Below are 13,000 nucleotides of genomic sequence, written 5' to 3'. Positions count from 1 at the left end.
GCTCCCCCGCTCCCCACTACACTTTACCACGGCAAACAGGACTTTAGCGTCCTGGAAGCCATGGTAACCATTCAGAAAAAGCTAAACGATCCAAATAGCCATTATACAGTTCTGGCATTCCAGCAATCTGTTCTTGTTATTGAGGTGCAAGTGCTATGTTAAAAAGCCTTTAGTGGCTTATATCTGTGAAAAAAAGAAAAATATATACACATTTCACTTCTACAGTTATTTATGTTGAAAGAGTTTAGTGGCCTATTTCAGTACAAAAAGGAAAATATATACGCATTTCACTTCTGCAGTTATTATTTCAGTACAAAAACAAAATATATTCAGCGTTCACTTTTGCAGTTATATGTGGTAAAACCTTTAGTGATGTACTGTATTTCGGTCGAAAAACAAAATATATTCAGCTTTTAGCTCTGCAGTAATATTTGTGGTAAAACCTTTAGTGACGTATTTTGGTTGTCCGTCGTGCACTCCATTTGCCGGCGGTGCCCGCCGGATCCGTAACAACGCAAGTGAACTGAAAGCATTTGAAGACGGATCCGTCTTCAAAATGCGTTCAGTGTTACTATGTGACGTATTTTGGTAGAAAACTATACATTTATTCTGCAATAAGCGCCGCAGTTATATGTGGTAAAGCCTTTAGTTGCGTATTTAAGTAGAAAATAAAAAATTTATTCTTATGAAGGAGGGGTCCACGGGTTCACGGAAGCAGCGGCAGTAGCAGTCAGTCAGTGGGTAGTGTTGTTGGTAAAATCACCTACACTGCAGTGTGGCAGTTTTTTGTACAGCCTCCGGAGGAGGTGAACATGGCCATATGTAGAATCTGTGGGCAGAAGGTAAAGCGTGGCCAGTGTGCCAATGTTGGCACCCCGGCCCTGCGTCAACATATGCAGCATCACCATAAAGTGGCCTGGGAGAACCGTGGCTCCGATGTGGTGGTCTAGCCAGCGTCACCCAGTGGCACACCGCAACCGATTTCAGGCAGTCAAGGCTCCACCACCTCAGGCGAAGGGAGCTGTCTGTCGTTCTTATCGTCTGCTGGTCCTGATGCTCCTCCTCCTTCTCCTTGTCAGTCATTCTGTCAGCAATTGATCACCGAAGCAATTGAAAAGAGACAACACTATGCGTGCACGCATCCAACGTCGCGAAAGCTGAACCTGCTGTTGTCCAAGTTGCTGGTGCTGCAGTCCCTCCCATTCCAAGTGGTGGACTTTGCACCTTTCAGAGAACTGATGGCTTGTGTTGACCTGAGGTGGAGAGTCCCAAGCCTTTAGTAATGTATTTCAGTAGCGAAAAAAAAAAAAAAAAAATTGTTCAGCGCTGCAGTGATATGTGGTAAAACCTTTTTGTGACATATTTCGGTTGAAAAAGACATTTCATTCAGCGTTCAACGCTGCAGTTATATGAGGCAAAATCTTTATTGATGTATTTCGGTCGAAAAACTAAATTTATTCAGCGGTTAGCTTTGCGGTTATATGTGGTAAAGTCTTTATTGAAGTATTTTGGTAAAAAAACGAAAAAAATTTCACCTGGGTCGATGAGCAGCTGATACCACACTTGCATCAATCTTGACAGGATTCATCCACATGTGGAGAGAAATAGTTTTTTGGAATGCTTTCTCCATCGTAACCACATTGTCGAATAAAAAGAAGACTGGCGGATTCTCTCCCGTCTTAGGCAACACTTAATTTTTATTATTCATTTTATTAAATATTGAATATTAAATTGAACCAAAACTTGATTAAAATTATAAGAAAGTAAACTTAGATTCGCCAATATATTATCCCAATCTTCGATTGAATTTCATGGACAATCAATTTGCCAAGACTTTTTTTATTATTAAATCGGGTTTTAAGCAACACTTTATAAATTTGAGAAATTTTAACCTTCTGTCCCATATTCCCTATAAATGAATAGACGAAGCGGCCACTCTGTGGCCTCCTCAGGCTGCTGCCACCTCAACAATCTCTCATCATCGTGCCACTCTGTAGCCTCCTCATGCTATGGCCTCTTGATGCTGCCGCCACCTCCACACTAAGTCACCTTGCCACTCTGTGGCCTCCTGATGCTGCCGCTACCTCCACACTCGGTCATTGTGCCACCCTGTGGCCTCCTCCTGATGCTTCTGCCACCTCCACGCTCTGTCATTGTGCCACTCGGTGGCCTTCTCCTTATGCTGATACTGCTGCTGCCACCACCTCCAGACTCTGTCATTGTGCCATTCTGTGGCCTCCTCATGCTGCTGCCACCCCCAGACTCTGTCATTGTGGCCTCCATCTGATTCTGCTGCTGTCTCCACCTCCAGAATCTGTCATTGTGCCACTCGGTGGCCTTCTCATCCTGCTGCCACCTCCACGCTCTTTCATTGTGCCACTCTGTGTCCTCCTCATGCTGCTGCCACCTCCAGACTCTGTCATTGTGCCACTCTGTGGTCTCCTCATGCTGCCACCACCTCCAGACTCTGTCATTGTGCCACTCTGTGGCCTCCTACTGGTTCTGCTGCTGTCGCCACCTCCAGGCTCTGTCATTGTGCCACTTGGTGGCCTCCTCATACTGCTGCCACCTCCATACTCTGTCATTGTGCCACTCTGTGGCCTCCTCATGGTGTCGCCACCTCCAGACTCTGTCATTGTGCCCCTCTGTGGCCTTCTACTGGTTCTGCTGCTGTCGCCACCTCCAGACTCTGTCATTGTGACACTTGGTGGCCTCCTAATGTTTCTGCCACCTCCATACTCTGTCATTGTGCCACTCTGTGGCCTCCCCATGGTGCCGCCACCTCCAGACTGTCACGGAACCATGAACCAGACGTACAACAAGGGATAAGTGAAAATAAGAAGGCTTTATTGAAAATAAAGCTGTAAAGCAAAAGTCCGAACGGATGGCGAAACCGAAGCAGAGTCTTTGCGAAGCCAGAGGTCAGGAACCAGAAGGGTAGTCAGACAAAGCCAGGATCAGGAACCAGCAGGGTAGTCAGACGAAGCCAGGATCAGGAACCAGCAGGGTAATCGGACAAAACCAGGATCAGGAACCAGCAGGGTAGTCGGACGAAACCAGGATCAGGAACCAGAAGCAGCAGCAGTCTAGAAGCATGTGAACACAGGAGGACCAAGCAAGGAACTGAAGCCACAGACCTCCTATATATATGAGCTGGGCATCCAGCTCCTCCCAGTGGGAAGGAGGAGCCGCAGGGTGAGAGGCTACAAGAAACCCAGAAACCAAGATGGCCGCCAGCACATGTCAAACAAAGGAGAACAGCAAGAAGGTAAGACCATGACAGTACCTCCCCCTCAAGGGCCCCTCCTCCGCGGAGTAAAGAACGGTTTCTGAGGGAAGCGTGCGTGGAAGGCTCGGAGCAAGGCAGGAGCATGGACATCTGCGGAGGGAACCCAGGAACGCTCCTCTGGACCATAACCACGCCAATGGACCAAAAACTGCACCCGACCGCGGACCAGGCGTGAGTCCAGGATATTGCTCACCTCATACTCCTCACGATTACCCACTTGGACCGGACGAGGCCGAGGAACCGAGGAAGTGAAACGATTACACACCAGTGGCTTCAACAGGGAGACATGAAACACGTTGGAGATCCGCATGCCAGGAGGAAGCGCAAGGGCATAGGCTACCGGGTTTACCCTGCGAAGCACTCGGAAGGGACCAACAAAGCGAGGCGCCAGCTTGGGAGTGGGCACTCGAAGGTTGAGGTTGCGGGTGGACAACCATACACGGTCTCCGACCTGGTAGGAAGGAGCAGGCGCTCGTCTGCGATCAGCCTGGAGTCTCTGGCGCTGCGCAGAGACCTCAAGGGACTTCTGGATCAGTACCCAAGAAGCACGTAGGACGGAAAGGTGATCCTCCACAGCCGGAATATCCTGGGGAGAGAATACCTCCGGTAACACGGCAGGTTGGAACCCATAATTGGCCATGAAGGGAGACGTCCCAGAGGAAGAGTTCACCGCCGTGTTCCTGGCAAACTCAGCCCAAGGCAGGAGGTCAACCCAATTGTCTTGGTGATCGGAGACATAGCAACGAAGGAATTGCTCCAAGGCCTGATTGGATCGTTCTGCGGCCCCATTGGACTGAGGGTGGTAGGCCGAGGAGAAGGAGAGATGAATCCCCAACTGGGAGCAAAAGGCGCGCCAGAACCTGGACACAAACTGACTCCCCCGATCCGACACAATCTCCTTGGGCAAACCGTGCAACCGGAAGACCTCCCTGGCAAAAATCGTGGCCAACTCTTGTGCAGAGGGTAACTTCTTGAGAGGAACACAGTGGCACATTTTGGAAAACCGATCCACAATCATGAGAATGACCGTATGGCCTCGGGATGCAGGGAGGTCCACAATGAAATCCATCCCCAGGTGTGACCATGGGCGCTCCCCGGTGGCTATGGGTTGCAGAAGGCCCAACGGAAGGTGCCGAGGGGACTTACTCTGGGCACAAACGGAGCATGCCGCTACATATGCGGCGATGTCGGAACGTAGGGAAGGCCACCAGAACAGACGTGAAACAGCCCAGGACAGCTGATTCTTTCCAGGATGCCCCGCGGTCTTGGAGTTATGGTAGGTTCGCAACAACCGAGTGCGCAACTCCTCAGGCACAAAACATCTGCCATTGGGTCTCCCAGAGGGAGCACCAGATTGAGCCGCCAAAATCTGCTCACCCAGGGGAGAGGTCAGGCTGGTGCGAATGGCGGCCAAGATCTGATTCGGAGGTATGACCGAAGTCGGAATCGACTCCTCCCTGGACAGCTCGGAGTACTGCCGTGATAAGGCATCCGCCCTGATGTTCTTGGACCCGGGTAGGTAGGAGACCACGTAATTAAAACGTGACAAGAACAGAGCCCATCTGGCCTGACGTGGTGTCAATCTCTTGGCCTCAGAAAGGTAGGTCAGATTCTTGTGGTCCGTCAGGATGAGGACCGGAACCACCGAACCCTCGAGCAAGTGCCTCCATTCTTTAAGGGCCTGCACGATGGCCAATACCTCCCTGTCACCAATCTGATAGTTGCACTCCGCGGAAGACAGTTTCCGGGAGTAAAACCCACAAGGAAGCAGAGGACCCTCTGGTGTTCTACGCTGAGACAGAAGGGCGCCTACTCCCGTCTCAGACGCGTCCACCTCGAGGACAAAGGGCAACCCAGGGTTGGGATGTGACAGAATCGGAGCCGACACAAAGGCGGACTTTAGAGCCTCAAAAGCTCGGATGGCCTCGAGCGGCCAGACCTGGGAATTACTGCCCTTCCTGGTCAGATCCGTGAGAGGCTTGGCTAGCATGGAAAAGTCCCTGATGAACTTCCGATAATAATTGGCGAAGCCCAAAAAGCGCTGCAGGGAACGAAGACCACTGGGCTGGGGCCACTGTAAGACAGCCGAAACCTTCTCAGGATCCATGGAGAACCCCTCAGCGGAAATGATGTAACCTAAGAAGGTTACCTGGGATCGGTGAAATTCACATTTCTCAAGCTTACCGAACAGCTTGTTCTCTCGTAACCGTTGCAACACTCGTCTGACATCCAGAATGTGGGCCTCCATGGATTCAGAATATACCAAGATGTCATCCAAATAGACCACCACACACTGCTGCAACAGGTCACGGAAAACATCGTTGATGAATTCCTGAAAGACTGCGGGCGCATTGCACAACCCAAAGGGCATAACCAAGGATTCATAATGACCGGTCCTGGTGTTAAACGCGGTCTTCCACTCATCGCCCGCCTTGATCCTTACCAGGTTATATGCCGCCCTCAGGTCGAGTTTGGTAAAGACCGTGGCCCCTTTAAGGCGATCGAACAGCTCGGAAATCAAGGGTATCGGGTAAGCGTTCTTGATCGTGATGCGATTGAGACCCCTGTAATCGATGCAAGGCCTCAACTCACCGCCCTTCTTTTTCACAAAGAAAAATCCAGCCCCTGCCGGGGACGAGGATTTGCGAATGTGTCCGCGTGAAAGCGCCTCCCTCACGTACTCCTCCATGGCCTCATTCTCCGCTACCGACAGTGGATAGACTTTGCCACGAGGAGGAACGGCACCAGATTGTAACTCTATGGCACAATCGTATGGGCGGTGCGGAGGTAGGGCAACCGCGCGCACCTTATCGAATACATCCCGGTACTCCTCGTATTCAGGAGGCAACAGAGAGTCTGAGGAAGTACACAGCAACTTGACAGACCCATGGATGCAACTAGCCCCACACTGCGGTGACCACGAGAGGATCTCGGCCGATCTCCAATCGAAAGTCGGATTATGCTTCCGGAGCCAGGGGTACCCCAAGACCACCGAGTAGTGTGGAGACGAAATAACCTGGAGGCAGACCGACTCTCTGTGAACGGCACCAATGGCTATCCCCACTGGAAGGGTCTCATGAGTCACGTGTGGCGGCAGAAGGGGTCTGCCGTCTATCGCCTCAAGAGCCAGTGGGGAACCTCGAGCCTGCAGAGGAATGGAATTGGCGGCAGCGAACACATTATCAATGAACAAACCACCAGCACCAGAGTCCACCAACGCCTGGGTCGTCACCGAGCCCCCGACCCAGGAGAGGACAACAGTGATCAGTGGTTTGTCAACACGGGAAACCGGGGACGAGGAGACTCCACCCAAGATCTGCCCCCGACAGGATCTCAGGTGCGAGCGTTTCCTGGACGGTTCGGACATGCCAACCGAAAATGCCCACCGAGACCACAGTACATGCATCGGCCCTCGCGTCTCCGGAGTACCCTCTCCCCCTCGGACAGGCGAGCAAACCCCAGCTGCATGGGTTCACCCCCAGACAAGTCATCCCCAGGAGGCGTGGGAGGAGAGGGAGGCACGGGTGGGACAGCAAACGTAGGCGCCAATCTGTTAGAAAACCTCCGCAGGCTCTCCTTAAAGGAAGGTCTCTCCCTGAGTCTGGTGTCAATCAAAATCAGTAAAGAAATAAGAGACTCGAGCTCCACTGGTAGGTCCTTAGCTGCAACCTCATCCTTCAAGGCATCCGAGAGACCATGAGAGAAAGCAGCGACCAGAGCCTCATTATTCCAGCCCACCTCTGCTGCCAGGGTACGAAACTCAATGGCGTATTCAGCTACGGATCGTGAACCCTGTCTGATGGACATAAGGAGCTTCGCAGCAGAGGCAGCACGAGCCGGCACATCGAATACCTTCCGAAGAGAAGCAACAAAACCGGAAAACTCGGCAACCACCGGATTGTTGTTCTCCCATAAAGGGCTGGCCCAGGCCAAGGCCTTGTCCGAGAGCAGCGAGATCAAGAAGCCCACCTTTGATCTCTCAGTGGGAAAGGCATGTGGCAGCAACTCGAAATAAATGCCCACCTGGTTAAGGAAACCTCGGCACTGAGTTGGCTCTCCCCCAAAGCGCTGTGGAAGAGGGGCAGAACCGGTCATACCCCGAAACACCGCAGGTGCAACAACAGGTGTCGGGGTAGACTCTGGCGCAACAACCGGAGCGGCAGTAGGAGCGGGCCCAGGAGCGACAACCGACCCATCGGCAACGGGAGCGAAATGAGCCGTGCGTTCAAGCAGGGTTTGCAACGCCACAGCGAACCGACCCAACAGGTGATCCTGCTGATCAAGTCTGGCAACCAGCGTGGGTAGCGAGGATGGCCCTGTACCGTCAGAATTCATGGCTTGGTCCTAATGTCACGGAACCATGAACCAGACGTACAACAAGGGATAAGTGAAAATAAGAAGGCTTTATTGAAAATAAAGCTGTAAAGCAAAAGTCCGAACGGATGGCGAAACCGAAGCAGAGTCTTTGCGAAGCCAGAGGTCAGGAACCAGAAGGGTAGTCAGACAAAGCCAGGATCAGGAACCAGCAGGGTAGTCAGACGAAGCCAGGATCAGGAACCAGCAGGGTAGTCGGACGAAACCAGGATCAGGAACCAGCAGGGTAGTCGGACGAAACCAGGATCAGGAACCAGAAGCAGCAGCAGTCTAGAAGCATGTGAACACAGGAGGACCAAGCAAGGAACTGAAGCCACAGACCTCCTATATATATGAGCTGGGCATCCAGCTCCTCCCAGTGGGAAGGAGGAGCCGCAGGGTGGGAGGCTACAAGAAACCCAGAAACCAAGATGGCCGCCAGCACATGTCAAACGAAGGAGAACAGCAAGAAGGTAAGACCATGACACAGACTCTGTCATTGTGCTACTCTATTGCCTTATACTGATTCTGCTGCTGTCGCCACCTCCAGACTCTGTCATTGTGCCACTTGGTGGCCTCCTCATACTGCTGCCCCCTCCATGCTCTGTCATTGTGCCACTCCGTGGCCTTCTCCTGATGCTGCTACTGCTGCCACCTCCATACTCATTCTGCAACTATGTGGTCTCCTGATGCTGCTGCAAACTCCAAACCATTGGGCCACTCTTTGGTCTCCTCATGCTGTTCCCACCCTCCCCACTTCATGACTGGGCCACTATTTTGCCTTTCGGCCTGGCTGACATCATTTGTTTGACCCTTCTTCTGATTTTAAGGAAGTTAAAATGAGACACACAACGGATCCTGTCTGTAGTAGCAGCTGTAAGGCCTGTATGGTCCCATCAGAATTGGCTTATGATTTGGTAGCCAAAAGCAGGAGTGGGTACAAAACACAGAAGACATGCAAACATTCCATTCACGTGTCATCTCTGTTTTAGATCCATTCCTCTTTTTGGCATTAGCAATACTGATGGAATATTGAGCAAATGCTGACCAAGTGAAGGTGTATGCTACACAGAGAGGATCCGTTTTTTGTGGGTTATTGTCAGGAGCGGATTAAGTGCATGATAGGCCTGGGGCTGTCTACCCAATTTGGGCCCCCCTCTCTCCATTTGAGTTTTAGTTTTTTTTCTGTATGAAGAGGCTGCGGTGCTTCGTAAGCGCCAAAGTCTTTTCCTAGATCATATGACATTGTTTACATGGTCTAGGTGCAGCTTTGTCTCATCTGAGTGATTGGGTCTGAGCTGCAGTGCTATCGCGGTCTCCTCAAACAGCTGATTGGTAGGGGTGCCAGGAGTCTGACCCCCACCATCTCACAACTCTCTGAGTACAGATTTCATAGATGTTACCTGCAGTCCTATGTAACAGCCCAGATAACAGTGAACTATTGTGTTATGTGGGGTGTTACATAGGACTGCATGGAACATCTACTACATTATCTGTACACATAAAGTTATCACTGTTATCTGGGCTGTTACATAGGACTGCAGGTGGAAAATTAAAATTTTAGTTTCCAAATTTAAAATACATATGATTATGATAAAAAAGACTTGGAGAAGATGAGACGCAGGTCACAGTAGTGAGCCAGCTCTACATATAGGGGAATACAGCACCACATACCTGTTATTTCCAGTGATATCTCCTGTCATGTAGACCTTCTCTTTCCTCTTCTCCTCCGTTTGACCCAGAACGCCATGACAAATTTTTTCAGCCGCATCTCATCTCTACAGAGTTTGTTACACAGACATGTTAGAGTTCTCATAATTGGGGTTATATATCAAACTGGTGTAAAGTACAACTGGCTTAGGTGCTCATAGCAAGCAATCAGATTCCACCTTTCATTTTCCAAAGGAGCTGTGAAAAATGAAAGGTGAAATCTGTTGCAATCGGTAAATAACCCAGTTCTACTTTACACCAGTTTGATAAATTACCCCAATGGTCCCTATAGTGTCTAGAGCAATTATAATGTCCCCTACAGTGCCCCCAGTAATAATAACACCCTATATTGTGCTCCAGGTAATAATGACTGTATAGTGTCCCCAAAAATAATGTCCCCTAATAGAAACGCTCCCCACACTGCCCCATATAGCAATTTCCCCCACACTGCCCCATATAGTAATTTCCCCTACACAGTAATTTCCCCCACACTTCCCCCATATAGTAATTTCCCACACACAGTAATTTCCCCCAAACTTCCCCATACAGTAATTTCCTCCACACTGCCCCCATATAGTAATTTCCCCCACACTGCTCCATACAGTAATTTCCCCCACACTGCTCCATACAGTAATTTCCCCCACACTGCCTCCCATGTAGTAATTCCCCCCTCAAAGTAATTTGCCCCCCACACTGCCCCATCAAGTAATAACCGCTCACACTGCCCCCATTAGATAATTTGCTCTGACACTGTCCTTCATTAAGTAATTTGCCCCAACACTGCCATCCATATAGTGATTTGCCCCCACACTGCCATCCATTAAGTAATTTTCCCCCACACTACCATCCATTAAGTAATTTGCCCTGACACTGCCATCTATTAAGTAATTTGCCCGACACTGCCATCCATATAGTAATTTGCCCCCAAACTGCCCTTCATTAAGTAATTTGCCCTCCACACTGCCCCCATCAAGTAATAACCCCCCACACTGCCCCCATTAGATAATTTCCCCCCCAAAGTATACATTTCTCCACACTGCCCTCACAGTATTAATTCCCCATGGTAGTAATTTGCCCCCACAGTATTATTTGTCCCCCACAGTATTAATTTCCCCCATACTAGTAATTTGCCCCCACGTAATAGTTTGCCCCCACTGTCCCTTCAGTAATGTCACCCAAAGTTGGCAGTTGGCACACAAAAAAAATCAAAAAAATAAAAGCTAATACTTACCTGTGTTCCAGTCGGCGCTCACTTGTAGATGTGCAGGCGCGCTGTGCACACACGTCAGTGTGCTGCGTCCGGGCACAGGTGCGGCGCTATGACGTCATCACGCCCGCCTGCATCAGGATTTTACTACCGCATAGGCTTCAGGCCTACTAGGCCTGTACCCTATGGTGGTGATCGGCGGATGGCGGCAGGGAACTATGCGCTCCCATGCCCCGCCGTAGTTTGTGGCCGTTTGGGTCGGCGTTGGGCCCCCCAGCGATGCCAGGCCCGGGGCTACTGACCCAAATGCCCCAATTATAATCGGCCACTGGTTACTGTTCTGATGGATCAGAGGAAGGGCAAATTAATCAGTGACGTCAACACAAACTTACTGCTGACACTCTCTACACTCTGTCGGGGGGCTCTACTTGTATAAGCGTTTAATAGAACAGGTTCTGTAGACATCTATGTGGAATCAGCTGATGAGGGTGTAAAAGGAGTGCACTTCTTCTTGGCGCTAACATCGACCTGTAAGGCTGAGTTCATACTTGAGTTATTTGGTCAGTTTTGCCCTGTGACTGCCCAAATAAGTGAAGTGTGCAGTGATTATAAGAGCGATGCCTGTCATCTGCATGTCATATGTACTCACAGTATTATTTCACTACCACAGCAGATTCCCTATGCATTTTTCTGCAAGGCACAGTGTTCTACACCCCTATAAAGTCTCTCTGCAGCCCCGAAATAGCCGCTTTTTAACACGATTCGCCGCAAATAAATTTGGATCGAAGCAGATCTTTACGTAAAAGTCGGTGAACCGGCCGAATCTAATTTTTGAGAAATTCGCTCATCTCTAGTAACCAGGATAGCAGGTTTACCACCACGAAGATCTGGAGCAAAATCTTGTGCGGTCCGAGATGATGTCATCACTCTGGCCAACATTGTGACGTCATATGTCACCGCACACAGGATTTTGTGCTAGATCTTTAAGCAAGATGGCGAGCAAATGAATCAGGTAAGTGGTATTTTTTTTGTTTTTTTACACAATTTCAGGTTAAATTGATTCACAAACACAAAGCAGAAGGAAATTCATCTTTGTGGCAAATGAAATTTATCCTGAAATTCGCTCAGCAGTAATATTTACCTATTGTTCACACTCTCTAATATAACCACCAAAGCAAACAAGCATATGATTCCTCATCAGCTCAGATGAGCAATAAAAGGTTTTTGATCTGTCTAAAAAAAATAATAAAAAAAAAAATAAAAAAAATGGAAAGGCTTCCTGGCAGGAGATTGGGGGAGGGGCTATAGAACTAAGATTAGCATAGGGTCCCTAAAGTTATGCCTATTAATTACGGTTTCAATACTGTTTCCAAGTTCAAAAATCCAAATACTGTATATTACAACATTAGATATACACAAAAAAAAAACATTGACTGCAGCAAGTGGGATAGGAATGGATCAACCTTTGAATTTATGGATTTGTTCATTTAATGATTACCTACAAATGATACAGCTACTAAATATAAATTTAATGGAGTGCTATAATCATAAACTTATGGAACCACATTTTACACAATAGCAGGTCATTTACTGTGATATTATAAACGTGTATTTCTGCAGGATAATTAATTATCACGGTCACTGAACCTGTGTGTGCAGCATTACCGTTAGAATCCATTCAGACACCTCAAGTAGCATAATTACTGCAACTCCTGCTATAATGATGCAGATTAGTGATGAGAGGCATAGTCAATATTCAAATTTATGATATCTCGCAAAATTTTGGCTGAATATTCGCCATAAATTCGCAAATTTGTGATCTCGTCATTGTTTACTTGATTTCAAAAAATCGGCAATGTAATATAGTCGCAATAAATCCGCGATTAGAATATTCAACACTATTCGCCAATACGAATATATAGCACTATATTCTAAATAGTCGTGAATTTTCGAAGTGGCGATACTCGCGATTAAAATTTGCTATTCAAATATTCACGCTCAACACTAATGCAGATATGAGCCTGAGGCCTTATGCACACGGCCGTTGTTTTGGTCCGCATCCGAGCCGCCATTTTGGCGGCTCGGATGCGAACCTATTCACTTCAATGGGGCCGCAAAAGATGCGGACAGAACTCCTTGTGCTGTCCACAGCCGTTGCTCTGTTCTGTGGCCCCGCTAAAAAAATATAACATGTCCTATTCTTGTCTGCGCTTTGCGGACAAGAATAGGCATTTATATTGAAGGCTGTCCGTGCAGTTCTGCAAAATGCGGAACGCGCACGGACGCCATCTGTGTTTTGCGTATCCGAGATTTGCGGACCGCAAAACACACCACGGTCGCGTGCATGAGGCCTGATGCTGAGAAATTTAATACATATAGAGATGGAAAATACATGTTTGTACAGTTACTTGTATAATACTGTTAATATGTAATGAATGAAA

The sequence above is a fragment of the Bufo bufo genome, chromosome 3 (genome assembly GCF_905171765.1).
Source record: "Bufo bufo chromosome 3, aBufBuf1.1, whole genome shotgun sequence".
Taxonomy (NCBI): Eukaryota; Metazoa; Chordata; class Amphibia; order Anura; family Bufonidae; genus Bufo; species Bufo bufo.
The sequence above is the reverse complement of the archived record's forward strand: the minus strand, read 5'-3'. Positions refer to the sequence as shown.